Below are 19,187 nucleotides of genomic sequence, written 5' to 3' on the forward strand. Positions count from 1 at the left end.
CTCAAAAAAATTGTTTCACAAACATAGTAACTTCTCATAAAAGGTGTAAACTTTCAGAAAACATTTAAGTTTTTAACAAAAGGTGTAAACTTTATGAAAACATATTTTCCATAGGTATAAATTTTTTCACACAAGATGTAAATTATTTGACAAAAAGTGTAAGTTCGGTTCTAAAAAAAGGTGTAAGTTCCAATAAAAGGTGTAAATTCTTTTAATAACATTCTTTACAAAAGTAGTAACTTCTCAAAAAAGGTGTAAGTATTTCAACGAAAATGTGTAAATTTTACAAAATAAATTATTACACAAATGTGTGACCTTCCACAAATAGTGTAAGTGTTTTCACAAGAGATGTAAGTAACTTCGCATAACGTGTAAGTTCCGTTTTTTCACAAAACATGTAAGTTCCTAAAATCCAATCAAACTGTATTTGTCTTGTTCAAATAATGGCAATGTGAGAGAGAAGGGCGTTTCGGAGGGCTTGGTCTTTCTCTCAGTAGAAGTCCGTTTTAGAGAAGACGAGTTTGGGAAGGCTTGGAATAGCGACTCCAAGTCCAAATCCAACTAAGTATGTCAAGGTGAAAGAGAACCGTTTTTAATATAGAGCAAGGGAGAGAAAGAGAGAGAGAGAGAGAGAGAGAGAGAGATCGACAGACATAGAGACCTAGATGGACAGTGATCGACAGAGATAGCCAGACCGAGATCGACAAACAGGGACCGAAATCGACAGAGAAGAGACCCACATGGACACAAACAAACCAAGATCGCTGGAGACAGACCGAGATAGACAGGGATCGACAGAGAGAGACCGACATCGACGGAGAACAGGCCGACATCGACAGAGAAAGACCAAGATCGATAGCGAAAGAGAAAAAAACCTTTGATTTGCGGCAGCGGTGGCCGTGAAGGTGGCGATATCAAACGACAGTGAGCACCGGAGGCCACCGACGCTTGGGTGGTCAGCGGGGGTCAGGATTGGTGGTGACTATTCTGTGTGCGTGTCAGAGAGAACAAAGAAGGTGTTGGTGGGAAACAGAGAAGAGGGGGGCGATGGTAATAAAATTTCAAACCTTTAGCGACTAAACTCTTATTTGTCGATAAAATTTACACTAAATTAAATGTTACACTTTTTCTGAAACATTATACCTTTTCTGAAATTTTTTTAAAACTTATACCTTTTCGTCAAAATACTTTCATCATTTTGTGAAAGGTTACACCAATTTCTGAAAGTTTATACCCTCTCGTCAAAACCCTTGCACCATTTTCTGAAGGTTTACACCTTTTACTGAAAGTTTATATTTTCACATTATTTAATTAATTTACCTGCAAGGGACCCGTTTAGCAGGTCACCAATGTGTAAACCTTCAAGAAAATGCCGTATAACCCAATACATAGAATGTGTAAATGCAAAATAGAAAGGCCGTAAATGCCTTGCATATCATATGCAAGGCACACGTAAAAAAAATCTTATAAATATTATTTAAATCGATTTTACTGTACATTATATATTTTTTAATAAATAAATTACTATTCACGTTACCGTGTAGCTTTTAAAATTCTTAAGGATTTGAAGGAAAAATCAGAAATTACTATTAATTGAAGACGACCTTTGATCATTAATTTCAAACCTCCGCCTACAATTTTTGAAGATGAGAAAAGAGGTGACTCACGTGCCAGAAACTGCAATCCGTGGCAGTGTCGTCCTCTTAACGGATAGATTTTTTATTTTTTATTTTTGGCTATATAAGGAGTATTTTGGTTAAAGAAAAACAGAATAAAAGAAGAAGAAAAGTAAAAAGAAGAAGAAAAGTAAAGAGAAGTGATTATATATCTTGTGATTCTCAAAATAACATTCATCTTGCTTGTTTTTACTTTTTAAGAAAATTTTATTTTCTTATTTTTTGTATTTTTTTGTTTTTACTGAATTTTTTAATATTTTAAATAATTTTTTTACTTTTTAGACACACTTAACATAAATACACCTAAAAAGTAAAAAAATTATAAAAAAATCTTTTAAAAATTAACTAAATACCAAAAATATTAAAAAAAATACAAGAATTCAGTACTTTTTTTGTATTTTTATGTATTTATTAATTTTTTAAAATATTTTTTCACAAATTTTTTACTTTTTAGATACATCTAAGTAAGGTGCATCTAAAAAGTAAAAAAAAAATGTTTAAAATTTAAAAAATGTTTACTAAAAATAAAAAAACACGAAAATCAAAAAAGTCAATTTTCAAAAAACGTAATCCAGAAAACTCAAACCAAACACACTGATTGTGTTTCATTGAGGTATATTATTTGTGAGAAAATTTGTTAAGAGTTTGAGCAAAATTGTAAAAGAATTTTCTATCCCTTATTTATTTTACACTTGTAAAAAGAGAGAGTTTTTGTGAGTGATATTTTGGGATAAAATTATTTGGGTTAGGTATGACTATGCACCAAATTCGAAACTAGTTGAGATATTTTTGTGAGTGAATTTTTTGGGATAAAATCACTTGAGTTAAGTGTGAGAAGGCACTAGATTCTGAACTAGTTGGAATGGTCGGGATTGGTTGTAAAGGTTCACTAGCACCCGTGAAACTAATGGTGTAATTATTATTTGAAAAATAGTAAAAAAATTTCCAAGGAGGATACTTGGAAAATGGATGTAGGCCTAGTATGCCGAACCACTATAAATCGCTAAGTTTGATTACTTTATTTGATTTTGTTTGATTACTCTATTATTTGATTACTCATTTTATTTGATTACCTTTGCTCATTTTATTTGATTACTCTATTTCATTTTGTTGAGTTAGAATATTATTTGATATTTTTTTTCTATTTGATATTTATTTATTATTTAGATTAAATTTTAATTTGACAATTTATTTAGAAACTCAATTCACTCCCTCTTGGATTGCCTACTTAGGATAATAAGTTGATAGCACCTAGTAAGAATTGAACCTGAGATTTGGAGAGAGTATACTTTCAGGCTTCAAGCTACACCCACTAAACCCACTCTTTAAAGTTATTAAATTATGTTATTTATAATAATCAAACTTATAAATAACTTACATATAATACACACTCTTTTAAAAGCGTGTACTATAACTCTACCTTATTTATTGCAAGTACAAATCATTACTCAATGTGAAGTTTTTGTATTAGCTTGACTTGTTAATGCTAAATTCACAAATAATAATACGACCAAAAATATGAGTCAAAATTTTAAAAAGTTAAATATATATATTTTTTTAAACATGAGAAAATCTCCATTAAAATCAGCTAAATGACACTTACAGAATGAGTCCATCCAACCAAATTAACTTAGACTATACAAAGTAAAAATTAACAAAGAAATGCACAGTAGAAAAAAATATGAAAATATTCAGATGCAAATCTCGCACTGCAAAGCAAGCGCCAATTATAAAAGTTCGACAATAAAGCAAGTATAACATAAAACATAGATTTCAACTATAGAGAGAGTAAGTTCCAATCGAACCGATAGACTCATCACACAACCAAACATCACACAACACAAGAGAAAAAAAAATTCAAATCTCAATTCCTAGTCATGACAGTGAAGGAGTGACAACGATACCGGTGGACCTAGCGGTACCGATCTGAAAAAGTTAAAGAAAAATGTTTAAGACCACTAATTTAAGAGCACTAAGAGAGCATTAATTGGTGGGTCCCACTTATTGATGTGATGTTTTGGTCTTAAGTTTTTTTTTTCTTTTTTTTTTTTAAATTTTCACATCATTAATGATCAATTAGTGCTCCTAAATTAGTTAGATGAATCATTGTTGAATTCCTACATTTATGCTCGAATTACAATATTATCTTTTCAAGAGTCAGTCATGCCCACGTAACACACGTGGTCCTCCTTCCCCAGCTTCCAGCAGCCTAGCAGGGCTTATAGTCACTTTAAAAAAAAAAAAATTGTCTTAAGGCCCTACAAAATTAACAAAAAAAAAGTGTCAGATATCTGAAGGCTTTAAAAAGGAAAAGAAGTCTATCCAAACATTTTTTAAATAGTAATTTTAAAATAATAATAATAATAATAATAATAATAATAATAATAATAATCAATGTGTTTGGTTTGAGTTTTTTAAATTAAGTATTTTGAAAATTGATTTTTTTTATTTTCGTATTTTTTTGTTTTTAGTGAATATTTTTAAAATTTTAAACATTTTTTTTACTTTTTTAGATGTACCTTACTTAGATGTATCTAAAAAGTAAAAAATTTGTGAAAAAATATTTTTAAAAATTAATAAATACATAAAATATAAAAAATATACTGAATTCTTGTATTTTTTTATATTTTTGGTATTTAGTAAATTTTTTAAAGATTTTTTTTACATTTTTTTTACTTTTTAAGTGTATTTATATTGGGTGTCTCTAAAAAGTAAAAAAAAATTACTTAAAATATTAAAAAAATTCAGTAAAAACAAAAAAATACGAAAAATAAGAAAATAAAATTTTCTGAAAAATATTTTTTGAAAAGTAAAAACAAGCATAGCAAATAGTTCCAAGACCAACCAAAATGAAAAGAGAAAATGCTACTTATTATTGGATTTGTTTCACCATTTTATGTCACCTCTCAATTATATTCTTACAATATTGTAAAATCATGTGGGTAGAGTCCACGTTCCTTAAAAGATTAATGCGTCAGATCTTGAGAGTTTTAGGTGTGAATGACACGAATTTATGTTCATCAGTCAACCGATCGGATAATCACTCAAACGATCAGGTGAAGCATTGTCTACTGTGGTGATCATCTTATTAACCATGACTGTCAGCTTTTTTGTCAGACGATCGCCCGAACGACCGACAAAATAAAATTCGAGTCATTCGAGACAAGTTTAAATTCGAAGTATGTAGCATTAATCTTATCATACCACATAAAATGTCAAAAGCTCTAATAAAATATTTTGATAATATATAGCAACTCTCAAATAAAATCATGCATTGTTCATGGTGTCATTAACAAAAGTTGAATAAAATACTTATGGATCATTTGAGAACATGAATAAAAAGTTAAAAATTAATTTTTAATTTATTTTGGGTCATATCATATCTCACATAAAAAAGTTAAAAAGTCAAAAAATCAATTTTTAATCATCTTTCCAAAATATCTCTTAAGTTTTGTTTGGAAATGATATATGTTAGCTAAAAATTACTAAAAAAAGTCAACGCTTTCTCTCTACATTTTTACAAGTCTTGTCATAAAAAGTTAAAAAAATCACTAAAAAAATATCAATTCCCAAACTTCACTAAATGGCTTTAACAAAGCAAAACTCTGAGAGCAAAGACAGTAAACTCCATCTTAATTACTAATATAAATATACAAAGAAAATAAATATTAATAAAAAACTATAATATAAAAATTAATATTTAGATATAAAAAGCCCAATTTAAAATTTTGTATAGGCCTACAAAATAATTGGGCTACATGAAACCAACAATGCAAATTATGGTAGGTTTACATTTTTCATGGGCCACATGTTATCTGAAAAATGAGGACCACCTTGGTCTTGGTATTATTATTATTATTATTTTATTTTATTTTTTTGCTCAGAACACCCAGGGCAAAATTCTTAGGATCCATTCTTGCAAATCAGAGGGGGAAAAGCTAGCTAATCCACCTAAACTGTCGGACTTTCACTTGTATAGTAAGGGATTCGAACTCTAGTCAGTAAGAAAATGAGCAAACTCTCTTGCCAACTAAGATGGGCCCATAGTGGTAAGTCTTGGTCTTGTTGGTCTGCTGCATATGTGAAATTGAGAGATGTAGGAAATAGGATGACAATAAAAACAAAAACACAATTATTTGACATCCCATGAATCAAACGTGGCAAATTTAGTTCAATGATTAATTCCCACCTAAATATAGTACAATTGAATAAATTCTGAATAGCTGGAATTACGGATACACATTAGTCGAATTAAATTTAGACTAAAGTCATTGAAAAAAAATAAAGATCCGAAACTCAAATTCTAATTCGGCTTTTTAAGTTTTATTCAAATTTCATTTTGGTCTTTCAAATTTTAAATAATGGGGTGATGGAAAAACTGCATTGAATATTGGGTGAAAGTTTAAAGACTTAACTATTGTAATTAAAAAAATGAGGGATTAAAGTAAAATTTAGATAAAAATTAAAAGGTCAATAGTGTAACTTACACAAATTAATAAATAGATATAATAACAGCACTCTAAATTAAATATATGAAATTATCCATAAATATAACATGTATATAACTTGTTCTTCAACTAAATAAAATAAACCAAATAATAATATTTTATCTATTAAAATTTGTTGTATCAATGTAATTTACTGAGTTTTTTTTAAAGAGACTTCAATAAAGTTTCATTTACTATAATTTATTTTTTTGAAAAAAACTTGATATAGGCAGTTACACTTCTGGGATAGAAAAATATCAAATCACCGCTTTCTATTGGTGTGTAGAGTCTCTGGACCACAAAACATGATCAGGTTACATCAGATGTGGGTCCAATTAAATTAATGAAAACCAAACAATATAATACATATTATGTCACATAAGGAAAAATATTTTATCTTTAAAAAAAATTAAGATAAATTACAAATACATCTCTTGAGATTTACTTAATTGTCTCTATAGTTTAGAAAATTACAAATACCTCTATGTCATAATTTTTTATTTAACAAAATTAATTAATTAAAAAGGTGAAATTTTTAACTGTACACTTATACAATAATAAAATTATCTAAATTATTAATTGAAATAAAATTTTAACATTATTAAAAATTATTAATTAACTTGATAATTTATTAATAAAATGATCTATTTGTTATGAAATTATAAATCTTAGAAGGCATAATGTAGTTTCTAGAATCACAGGGTAATTTATAGCTTAAGTAAATCTCAGGAGATGTATTTGTAATTTATCCAAAAAATTATAACAATTTTACTTATGTCAGTATAAGTGTCAATATTTAATTTGTTATATATTTAATGATTGAAAAATTAATTCCACTATCACATTATTGTAGATAAATTTATTAATCAAATATGTGGGTCTCTGCTATTATTTTTTTTCATAAATGCAATATGTATTAAAAAGTGTAGTAAAATTAAAGTGAATCCAATCCCAACAAACATCTAAATTATATTATTTATTTATGTTAGTTTTTGGTCGGTTGTTATTTTTAAGTTCAACAACCAAAAATACCAATATCAAAATTTCAAAACCAACAATCCTATCTACTCTGGGTGCTCTCTCTCTCTCTCTCTCTCTCTCACTTGTCCTTTTTTTCTACATTCAAATCAAGGCTTGTTCTTAGGACAATCTTACAAGTTATATCCATACTGTATAATAAATAAATAAATAAAAACCTTAATATAAACTAAAAAATAATTGTCTGTCACATTTTTCTATTGACATATACAAGTTTTTTCTTTTTTAAGCCTCGTTTCGGAAGTAGCTTTTTAATTTTTTACTAACAGGCAAGATAAAAAATTAATATGTTTGTAATGAATTTTTTATTTTGTACAGAAAAATTTGCAAAAAACAGAGTAAATAAAAATGATTTTTTGACTTTGTAGAGAATGGACATAAATTTTTGATTTTTTTAAAAACCTTTTTAATCACTTTTTGACAGTTTTACTAAAATAATAACTTACCAAACACCCTTTAGTAGTACCATTAGGAGATGTTCGATATATATTGAAGGGTCAAAATGTAAACTATTTCCCCCACACAATTGCTCACAATTTTCAGACTTTTAGGTAGTTTTTAAGCAACCACTCTTTCACATAAAATGTATTTAAATTTACAAAGATATTTTTTTTATGCAAATTTCATAATAATAAATTTTATTCAAAAATATTAATATATGACCCAAATTTATTCAACACATAGACTTTGCCATATACTCATTTAATCTCTATCGAACACCCAAATTATAAGTACAAATTTAGGCCCAGATTCTATGTCCCCAAACTTGGGAACTGACTATTTTAATTAATTTTACGAAAAAATATACAAGAAAATAAATATAATAGTTGATTTTTGATAATGAATTTTTAACTACTTTAACGTTGAGTTTGATTAGAGGATTTGATAAGGGATTTGGAAAGGAAAAAAAAAAATGTAGGTGAAATATGAATAAAATACACCTACATTTCACTTGTTTCATACATATTTTCTCTTTCTCTTTTTAAATCTCTTCTCAAATCTTCCAATCAAACCCAGCGTAATTTGTTGCCAAAACATAATGTTTTAAAAATTATAAGCTATCTTGATGGATCCTTCGCTTCAAAATGATAGAATCAAAACCTATCACATCATTTTATACAATTTTCCTGTTTATGTAACCTAAGGATTATAGGAAAAATTAAATGTGACCATAAAAAATTAAAAAATTGAATTGAAAAATTGGATAACAACTATTTTTATTTTTTTTGTCAATCGATGTGAGGGTAATTATAAGGGCAAAATACTAATAAATTCTAAATTTAGATATTTTAAACCTTTTAGTCCTACCTTTTATTTTGTAAACTAAACATTTCCATTTCAATGTTAATTACACGGAAACCCATCAAATCAACACGTGAGTGGTAAATGTTAGGGGTAAATATCGTTTTTAGGTGATGCTGTAGTTACGAAAATGTCCAAAAGCTTACTATATCATTTTTTTCCTTTCCCTCTATCACGAGCAAAAAGGATGTTGAATAATGGAAATTTCTCGGTTTTTATTCCAATGTTACAACCTTGATTCTCATCCTATTTGATTGCAAGAGTATGTTCTATGTTTGGCTTGATGTTATTTTATACAAATATTGAGTATAACACATTCATGCTTTATGTTGTAGAAACTGTAATTTTGATGTTGTTGGGTGGTATTGTCTCAAAACTACGGGGTTTGGCTTGATGTTAGTTTGGGTGATTGTGGAGTAGTACGCATTCATGTTTGATGTCAGGTATATATGTTAGTTTCAGTTGATATTGTAATGTAAAATAGTGTGGATGTTATTTGGTGTTTGTAGCGTTGCGGGGTTCAAATTTCGTTGAGTTTATGGTTGTGTATTGACCATGTATGTTGAGGTGTTATCTGTGTGATGTTGCAAGTGTGTTACGGTGTGAGTTATATATCGGGATTCCCCGTATTTGGGGCGGTGTTTGGTGGGTTTTGTGCTGTTTGTTTTTGTGGCCAATGGCATTTGTGGATGTTGATGTGTAATGCTAATTCCACCAATTTTCATTAGAACATCATAGTTCTAGTATAAAAGTTAGAGCTACAATTGAAACTTAATCTCCTATGTAATGTTGATTCTGCTATATACAAGGCACAACCAAAAGGGTCTAGAATATGAATGGATCTTTGTGTGTATGTTGATGTTATTTGTTGGTTTGTACTTTGTGATGCGTGTTATGTATCTAATGTATATGTGACATTGATTTTGCAGAAACAGTGCCCACAACAGAGTCTCGATACGTAAGTGGTTATTATGTTGGTATTTCAGGTTGAATTATTTTTCAAATGAATTGGGATTGAAATGATTATTTTGTTGTTACGTTGCAGATCGAACCGTGCAATTTTCGTGTGTTTCATCATCAGGCAATATGTGCATGGAGTTGAGATTGACAAGACAATGGATAGTTTGAAGCCGTCTGTGCTACGTGCAACAATAGTGAATATGTTATTGAACGACTCGATAAAAGATCTTCGTGCTAGAACGACTTAATGCCAATATTCCTCCCTGATGCCCCCACCTTTCAATTTATACATGGATTTGTTTTGCAAATTTTATTTTTTAATTAGTTGCTGGTTGGATGTTAGGATTTATGTGTTATGACAATTTTATTTTTATGAACGAAGTAGACAATTTTTTGGTTAATGTTCCTGGTAATTCGTAAGGTGAATGGTGTTTTTTATCTTGTTTGATGAAGATTTCCCTAGTTTATCACTTACGTTATTATTTGCAAACAATAAAAACATTAGTTTCGATTAATATGTGTGTGTTGATATACACGTTCGGCATGCATCCTGACTGTTATTGTGGGGCAGGATATATAAAACGTGGATACTGCAATTAGTGTTGGTATGCTTTATTGTTCATTAATTTAGCATTACATGTAGATTGGACATTGTCATTTATTAATGGCTAATTTCAATTGGCGTAATGGACGATGACGATATTGTATATAGTGTCAATGTGAGGACACCAATGTTATACCTAAATCAATTTGGATTTAAACTACCAACATAATTATGAACACATGGTGAACTCCGTAATGTAATAGATGGTAACATCATAACACCGATTTGTTGGTCACAATGAAAACATCAAGCACGACAAAAATAAAATAACATCAATTGAGAAACATCAAAAACTCCCCAAAAATGGCACGCAATCCCCTCCTACAGAAAATAGAAATGTTGTAACATACCTTACTCACACACACAATAAAAAATAAAAATAAAATCACAAACAAGGGCAAACAAGTAAAATTCAAACTCAATAAATCAAATAAATACAACATATCAAAAATAAAAGGACTAATTGGTTTAAGAAAAAAACATCCAGGATTAAATGGAATAACATTTTCTCATATGAGATTTATGAGTAGTTTTTCCTAATTATAAATGTAAGAATATTTGCACCATCAAATAAACCACTAGTACATAATAATTAGAAAATCAACAAAACCTAACACAATAAATACATCAAGAGAGAAATAAACAACCACAAAAAGATATCAAACTTCTCAAAATCCAAATCTAACAATCACTACTAACTGGTGCTGTTTGGTGCAGCTTATTGTAAGTTAAAAGTTAATAATCAGAAAGTTAAAATTAAAAGTATCCATTTCCCAGCTTATAAATAACTAGTTTTTCTCAACTTATTTAAGCTATTTTTTCCTAAAAAACTGTAAGCAGAAATTGTATCAAATAATTTGACACAGATTTTCAAATTAAAATAAGCAATAATCATCTCTATAATTCACACCAAATACCCCCACTATATACAACTCTCACATCATAAAAGTTGAATTCAATATTTCACAAAAAAATATTACACAAACAATAAGCCAAATAACCTCAGTAACTAAGCCTTTGTTTGGCATAAGTTAAAATGAGATTTTTTGACTAAAATATTCACAAAATAGACTTTTTAATCTAATAGGATAAAATATTACATCTAAATTATAATAATTTTATTTTTCTCTTATAAAAGTTAAAAAATTTAAAAAACCTATCTTAAACAAGACTTTTTAATCTTAAATTAAAAAAAAAATTAAAAATCAAAAAATTTAAAACCAATCCACATTGTAAACTAACACTAAAATCTCTTCTTAAAATGGATGTTTTGAGGCAAAATCAAGGTTGCGTTTGGTAGAATTTTGTAAATATGATTTGAGAGTATGAGCTGTATTTTAAGTTTGTGAGTTGTGGAAGTATAATTTGAGCGTAGAAAATTTGTTTGGTTATAGTTTTTGAATAGAGTGTGAAATTGAGTTTTGAAAGTTTGATTTGACATGTGAAGTAAGAAAATTTGTTTGATTATGAGTTTTAGAAAGAGTTTTCAAAACTTAATTCAAATTGTTATAACTCATAACAAAACACACTACTTTCACACTATTGAAAATTCTGATCAACACTCATAACCAAACTCTTTTTAAAATTCAATTAAAAAAATTTATTATTAACAGAAAATAACATTAATCATTTTTTTAATTGAAAATACTACAAAAGAAATAATTTTTTTTCAAAATAAATATTCAAAAAATTTAAATCATAAATATTTAAATAATTTAAATAATCTAAAAAATTTAATAAGTAAAAAATTTAAATAAATATGCAAAAAATTTAAATCGTAAAAAATTAAATAATTTAAATATTCAAAAAATTTAAATAATTTAAAATGTTAATATTTTAAATTTAAAAACAACTCTACACTCAAATAGTAACCAAATACATAAAACAAAACTCAATTAAGAAATTATTTGTAAAACTCATAACTAAACACATAACTCCAAACTCCATACTACTTTCACAACTCTACACTCAAATCGTAACTAAATACATAACAAAAAAATTAAAATATTTAAAAATATTTTTATAAAATAGAGTTTGAATTTATTTTTATAAAATATTTTAAAATTTAAAAAATTAAAATCGTAATATTTTAAAATTAAAATATTTAAAAATATTCAAAAAATTAAAAAATTTGTCACATATTTAAATATTAAAATATTTAAAAAATTAAAATATTGATTTGAATTGATTTTTGAAAAGAGTTTTGAATTATGTGTTTGGTTATGAGTTTTGAAAAGTAATGATTATGTTTTGAATTGAGTTTTAAGAAATAGGTGTAGAATTATGATTTGAAAAGTCAAAATAAATAATACACTTAACTATAATTCAAAATTCTTACCAAACGGAGCCCAATTTTTTTTTTTTTTGGAGGTGGCGGTTTGGTGCTTGTGACGCACTAAACTCATGTTGAATTTTGAGTGGGCACACGCAAGGCTATCATCCTTTACTTCGTCTGCTATTTGAACTAGTCAGCACCACCACTCTATTACTATGGCCATTTCTAACAGTTTACTAAATCTTACATCAAATTTAAATTTGATGAAAAAAAATTACTTTTTGTGTTCTAACGATTGCATCAAAACAGTATCAAATTGAGAAAATATCAAACGTTTCACTAAACTGATGACGGCTTGCTTTTTTTACCAATTCACTATATATAGTCGTTAAAACAGAAATTTGTAAAAATTTTACACTACGGGGTCGACCACCCGATTGACCACCCGGTCGACCCACCGGTCAACCGACTCATGCAAAAATTGGCCTGCGAACTGGTTCAAATGATTTAAATTACTAGTTCAAACGGTTTAAAAAAAATTTGAACCGATCGACCCACCGGATGTCCCTTTCCTTTTTTGATGCACTACAGTAACCATAACTATTAAAGTTACGCGTATCAAATCAAGAAAATTAATTTGTTTTACTCAAATTTAATAAAAAAATTATTAAACAGTTAGAAATGCTCTAATATCACAATTTTTGATTGTTGTTCACTTGTTTCCTCCTACGAAAAATGCTTGGGAGCACTAATTAGTGCTCCCACTAATTAGGTGGCAGTGGGTCCCGCCATTAATGATGTGATGTTTTGGTCTTGGAGTTGTATTTTTATTTTTATTTTTTACTTTTTTAATGCATTAGTGCTATTAGTGGTGATGTTTTTAATGGGATGAATCATTGTTGTTCCTCCTACCAATTCACACAACTTTGCAATAATAGCTTTGTTGCTTTGTTTGTTTTTATTTGATTGATTGATTGATTTGATGGAAAGAAAAAAAAAAAAAGAAAAAGAAAATTTAAAACAAAGTAAAACAAAGGAATGAGGACGACGGTGTGTTGTGTGAGTGAGTGAGTGATTGTTGGTGAGCCATCTCATTTTGCCAGCTGGTTCTCAGTCAGATGATGCACAGCTGGAGCTCCCGCGGCTTCTCATTTGACTCCCTTCCTAAATTGTAAACAATATACACAGGATTCCTGTGATACATGGGAGAAATTATGAGTTGTACTTGCAAAAAAATAATTACAATTTAATGAACAAAGTGTAAGATTTTAAATTTTAGTATTTTTTTATTTTTTTATTAAAATATAATGTAAAAAAAATTAAAAAATTAGTATATTTGTTTGAAATGATTTTTTAATTTTTTTACGAAAAAATATACAAAAAGTAAAAAAAAAAGAAATATTTTATTTTTTTGTATAAATTGTTAGTTTTTTAATGACTTTTAAATTCAAATATTGAGTTTCCAAATGAGACATGAATTGTAATTTTTTTATAAAATAGATGGCTGGATGAAATTTTTGATAACGTTTCGTTTGACAAGTGAGTTGAGATTAATTTAGTCTATTAAAAGATTAAAAAAAGTTAAAAAGGTAATAAGGTAAAATATCATATCTAAATCATAATCATTTTATTTTTTGTCTCACAAAACTACAAAAAAAACCAAACGTTCTTCCAAAATAAAATTTTTTTAGTCAGGTTAAACAATTAAAAAAATCAAAAAGCCAAGTCAAAAAATATTCATCCCAAACAAAGGCAAATGGCTTTTATCTATCCAACAATCTCATATGGGACTGTTTTTTACTTTTTGGAGTAAAATTTATAAAAATATAAAATATATTAAAATAGTCAATAAAATAAAATATCACATTAAATTCATAATAATTTTACTTTTTTCTATTACAAATGTCTAAGACCTCGTTTGGGAACAAGTTATTTTAGTAACTTTTTGGCTAAAACATGAGATAAAAGTATGTTTGAAATCACTTTTTGATTTTTTACGAAAATATGTGCAAAAAATAGAAAAAAAATAAAATATTTGATTTTTTAGTATAAATTGTAAGCTTTTAGGTTTTTTTAATAATTTTTTAACTTTTAGACTAAAACTGTTGCATGTCAAATGAAACCTCAATTATAAAAAAATTCAATTATTTTTCCAAAAATAAATATTTTAACCTATTAAAATAGCTTAAAACTAAAATAGCCTATTATAATAACTAAAGCCTCGTTTGGGAATCTTCCTTTTTAGCAAAAAATTCAAAAAGTTACTAAATTAGCCAAAAAGCCAGCAACCCATACCAAAAAATCAAAGATTCTCTTTTCTCTCTACTTTTTACACATCTTTTCGTAAAAAATTAAAATATCATCCCAAACATATTAATTTTTTTTAATTCATATTTTAGTCAAATAATTAAAAAATTACTAAATTAACTTGCTCGTAAACGAGGCATAACTTCTTAAATGAGGCTATGCCTATCCATCTCTTTATGTTCCTAAGATTGTTATTTTTAAATGGGATCGAATTGTTGCTTTTTTATAATGTGTACATGGGTAAGATGGTCCAATCCAATTCATTAGGCTTGTAATGTATTTTAATTCAATAGTTTACTTTATTCATTTTTTAACTATTCATGTGTGGGTGATTCATTACCAAAAAAAAAAAAGACAAAAGAAAAAGAAAAAAAAGAAGTATATATAATAATTTGATGGTTTTTTTTTTTTAAGATCCTTGGTATTATGATTTTATAGCATAAAGGACACCAAATATTTTCATAATGTCTAAGGTCCCTCAACAATATTTTCATAATGTCTAAGGTCCCTCAACCTTGATTCAGAGAAATTTCAGTCCAGAGAAATTTGGTCCAGAGAAATTTCAGTATAGAGAAAATTGGTCAGAGAAATTCTGGCCCAGAGAAATTTCTCTTGACCAAATTTCTCTGGATGAGTTTCTCTACTTTTCTTCTCATTCACATCCAAATCATTGTGATTCATTAGGTAAGCAACATTGTTCAACTGAATTCAACTGGAAAAATTCCACATTGTAATATGTAAGCAACATTAGAATGGGATAACAATGGTAACTTACCAGAACCAGAGAAATTCTAAAAAAATCTGAGTATTTCTCTGGTTTGTTATTAAAATATCAATTGAGAATTTCTTTGGTTTATTAAAAATAACAATTGAGAATTTCTCTGGTTTATTAAAAATAACAATTGAGAATTTCTCTGGTTTGTAATATCTGGAAAAATTTCTGCAACTTACCCAAATCTGTTTTTCGCTTTTTTCCAGTTGAATTTTTCAATCGCAAGTGTTTATCTGTTGAACAATGTTCAACTGAATTCAACTGGCAAAATTCCACATTGTAATATGTAAGCAACATTAGAAGGGATAACAATGGCAACTTACCAGAACTAGAGAAATTCTGGAAAAATCTGAGAATTTCTTTGGTTTGTTATTGAAATATCAATTGAGAATTTCTCTGGTTTATTAAAAATAACAATTGAGAATTTCTCTGATTTGTAATATCTGGAAAAATTTCTGTAACTTACCCAAATCTATTCTTCGTTTTTTTCTAGTTGAATTTTTCAATCGAAAGTGTTTCTCTGGTTTGTAATAACAATGGCAACTTACCAGAACAAGAGAAATTCTGGAAAAATCTGAGAATTTCTCTGGTTTGTTATTGAAATATCAATTGAGAATTTCTCTGGTTTATTAAAAATAACAATTGAGAATTTCTCTGGTTTGAGAATTCACCAGGTTGGTTCCTTTCATTTACAAAAATATTCTGTGAAGACCAATCAAACATTAGCAAAAAAACATTAGCCAAAAAATTCTATTTTCTGTCACCATTCGAATCCGACCACTTAGTTTACTTGATCTTCTCAGGCTGAACCTGAGTATCCTTGGACAGCTGCATTCTCTCAACCTTCAAATGTTAACCACGACAGCTTCATTTTTTGAGCTTCACACCGCACGCACACAGCTTCAACCCATACACATACACAACCCATGCACACAGTCACAAACATACACGGTGCACACACACACCACAACGCACAGATAATTAGCTATATCAACATTACCTCTCCAGAGAAATTTAAAATTTCTCTGGATCAATCCAGAGAAATTTTAGCGGCTTGGTTCTTCTCTGATCTGTCACTTATATACTCTATTACCTCCAGTTGATGATCCATCCGAACAGCATTATAGGTGAATCTGATTTTGGATCTTTCAATTCTCATGAATCTGATTTTGTTTTGGAATTAGGTTTTGTTGGGAAAGATTTCAACAGGAGCCCAAAACGACTTGGAGAAGGTGACCAAGATGACCTATGCTCAAGTAGCGATCTATGGTTTCAGCAATAAAGTAGGTCTTCTCTCATTTCCTCAAAGAGAGGACACATTTGAGATGACGAAGTCGTACAGCAGCAAAATCGCTGCAATCATCGACAACGAAGTAAGAGAATGGGTGGCAAAGGCATACGATCGCACGTTACAATTGATAGAGCAGCACAAAGAGCACGTAGCTCAAATCGCAGAGTCGATCGATGTGTTCCTGGCGGAGGAGCTGAGTGAAGGAAGGAGAGCAACTGGTCAAGGGTTGGGGATTTGGAGCCAGCGATGATCAAGCTCAGGACAACGTAGATGGAGAGAGGATGGGGTGAGGGACCTTAGACTACAAAAGAACAGATTGTGGACCTAATCCATTACTAAAAGTTGGATAAGGACCTTAGACCGATTTTCCCTAATTTGATAAATGTAAGTGGCTAAAATGCCAACTTATTTAACTAAAATAACTCATTTTTCTAAGCATCGTTATAGAATAAAATTTTGTTTTTAATTACTAGAGGTAGTATCTAACTCTACCCTTAACCGGCCCACCCCTCAAACATGGCCCCACAAAGGGTTTGATGTGAGAATACATTTTACAGTATTGATTTAGAGCTCTAGGAGCTCTAAATCCACCACTAATGAGGTAAAAAAAAAAAAATCCAAGGCACAATACACATGTGGCAGTGGGTGGGACCTACTGCCACATTATTAGAGACACCACTAATTAGTGGTCTAAAGCATTTTTGTACATTTTATATTGTTTTAGGAAGATGGTTAAAAATTTATTTTGAACTTTTAATCAAGTTTTTTTGACCTTTTTATAAATTATTTGGAAAGTTGATAAAAAATTAATTTTTGACTTTTTTTTGTTAATATTTGTTTATGTAGTTACATTGCATTCAAATGACTAAAATATCCATATCCAAAAGATTTTACCCTAGCCCACAAATGTAAATATGAAGGGTATATAATTGTAATTTCACATGTAACTTTTAGCTATTTTTCCAAATAGTTTTGATGCCAAAAAAGTCAACTTTTGATTTTTTCGATAAGCGGCAAAACGCAACTTTTAGGTTGCGTTTGGTTGTGTTTTGTAAATGTGATTTGAGAGTATGAATTGTATTTTGAATTTGTGTGTTGTAAAATTATGATTTGAGTGTAGAAAATTTGTTTGGTAAAGAGTTTTGAAAATAGTTTTGGAAAAGATGTTTGATTTGAGTGGGGAATTGTTGATGTGATATTTGATATGTGATACAAAAATTTACAACTCATAACTAAATATACAACTCAAAATTATTTTAAAGCACATTAAAAATTAAAAAAATTTCAGATTTTTTTTTTCCAATTATATAAATCAATTGCAAAAAAAAAAAAAAAAAAAAAAAATTCCTGTACAGCAGAGGACATCCAGGTGGATGTCCCCATGGACGTCCGGGCGGTAGTCCCTAAGGACGTCCGGGTGGTCTTCCCTTGGCCAAAATTTGAACAAAAAATGCGGCTGTAATACAGAGCTCTCTGCAGAAGTTTGGAAAGTTGATTCCAAACACACAACCAAACATCATACTGAAATACACATGTGGAATTACATTTTGAATTCACAACCAAACAGAGCCTTAATTTTCTTCCCAAATGTCACCTTTGTATTTTTTTAATCTCTTTTTTTTTATAATGGGTAAATTTATTTATTTATTTTATCTAACTTCCGTAATTATATATATTTTACAAAAAAAATAAAAAAAAATTACACCTTTTTATTTTGAAAATTTTGCACGCAAATGTAAAATGATCAAATAATAATAATAATTGCACATAAGTGAAATGTTTTCTAAAATTACAATGGAAATCGAAATTTAAAATTAATTACAAAAATAAAATAAAATTATGGAATCATTGATTGACAAACACAGAACACTTATTCCCTTCGTTTTTCTCTTCCGTTGCAACTCTAGCAATCATTACTCTCCGTCAACCTGTTCTCTCTATTGCTTTTTGCTACCCCTCTCATGCCACCGCATCTCATTCTTCATTTCTCTCTTCGCACAACAACTCGTTCTTTACCATGTTTATTCTCATCTTCATTAATCTACAACCACCCACTATACTACAACACAACCACTATGGGCGCTGCTACCATTGTTTGCCTCCGCTTTGTCCCCTAACTACTACCCTCTTTCCTTTGCATACCATGTTTGCCTTCATCATTCGCTACCCTCTCTCTTTTCCGTTTATTTTTGCTACCGCCACCATTAAGCACCCACTACTACCATCTTGGCTTCCATAACAACCATTAATCCACCTCATCATTGCTCTCTACCGAAAATCAAACTCTAAATCTTAAACCTCAAAATAAATTAAACCCTAATCCTAATTAAACCACCACTACCATTCTAATTAATTCAATCCCTAATACAAAATTAAAATCAAACCATAACCATTCAAAGAACAATAACAACATAAAAAGATGGAGGTAGACCAGACAAAGATGGAGGGTGCGATGGTACCCAAGATTGAGAGCAA

The sequence above is a fragment of the Camellia sinensis genome, chromosome 8 (assembly GCF_055761805.1).
Source record: "Camellia sinensis isolate YWXY chromosome 8, ASM5576180v1, whole genome shotgun sequence".
In the NCBI taxonomy this organism is placed as follows: domain Eukaryota; kingdom Viridiplantae; phylum Streptophyta; class Magnoliopsida; order Ericales; family Theaceae; genus Camellia; species Camellia sinensis.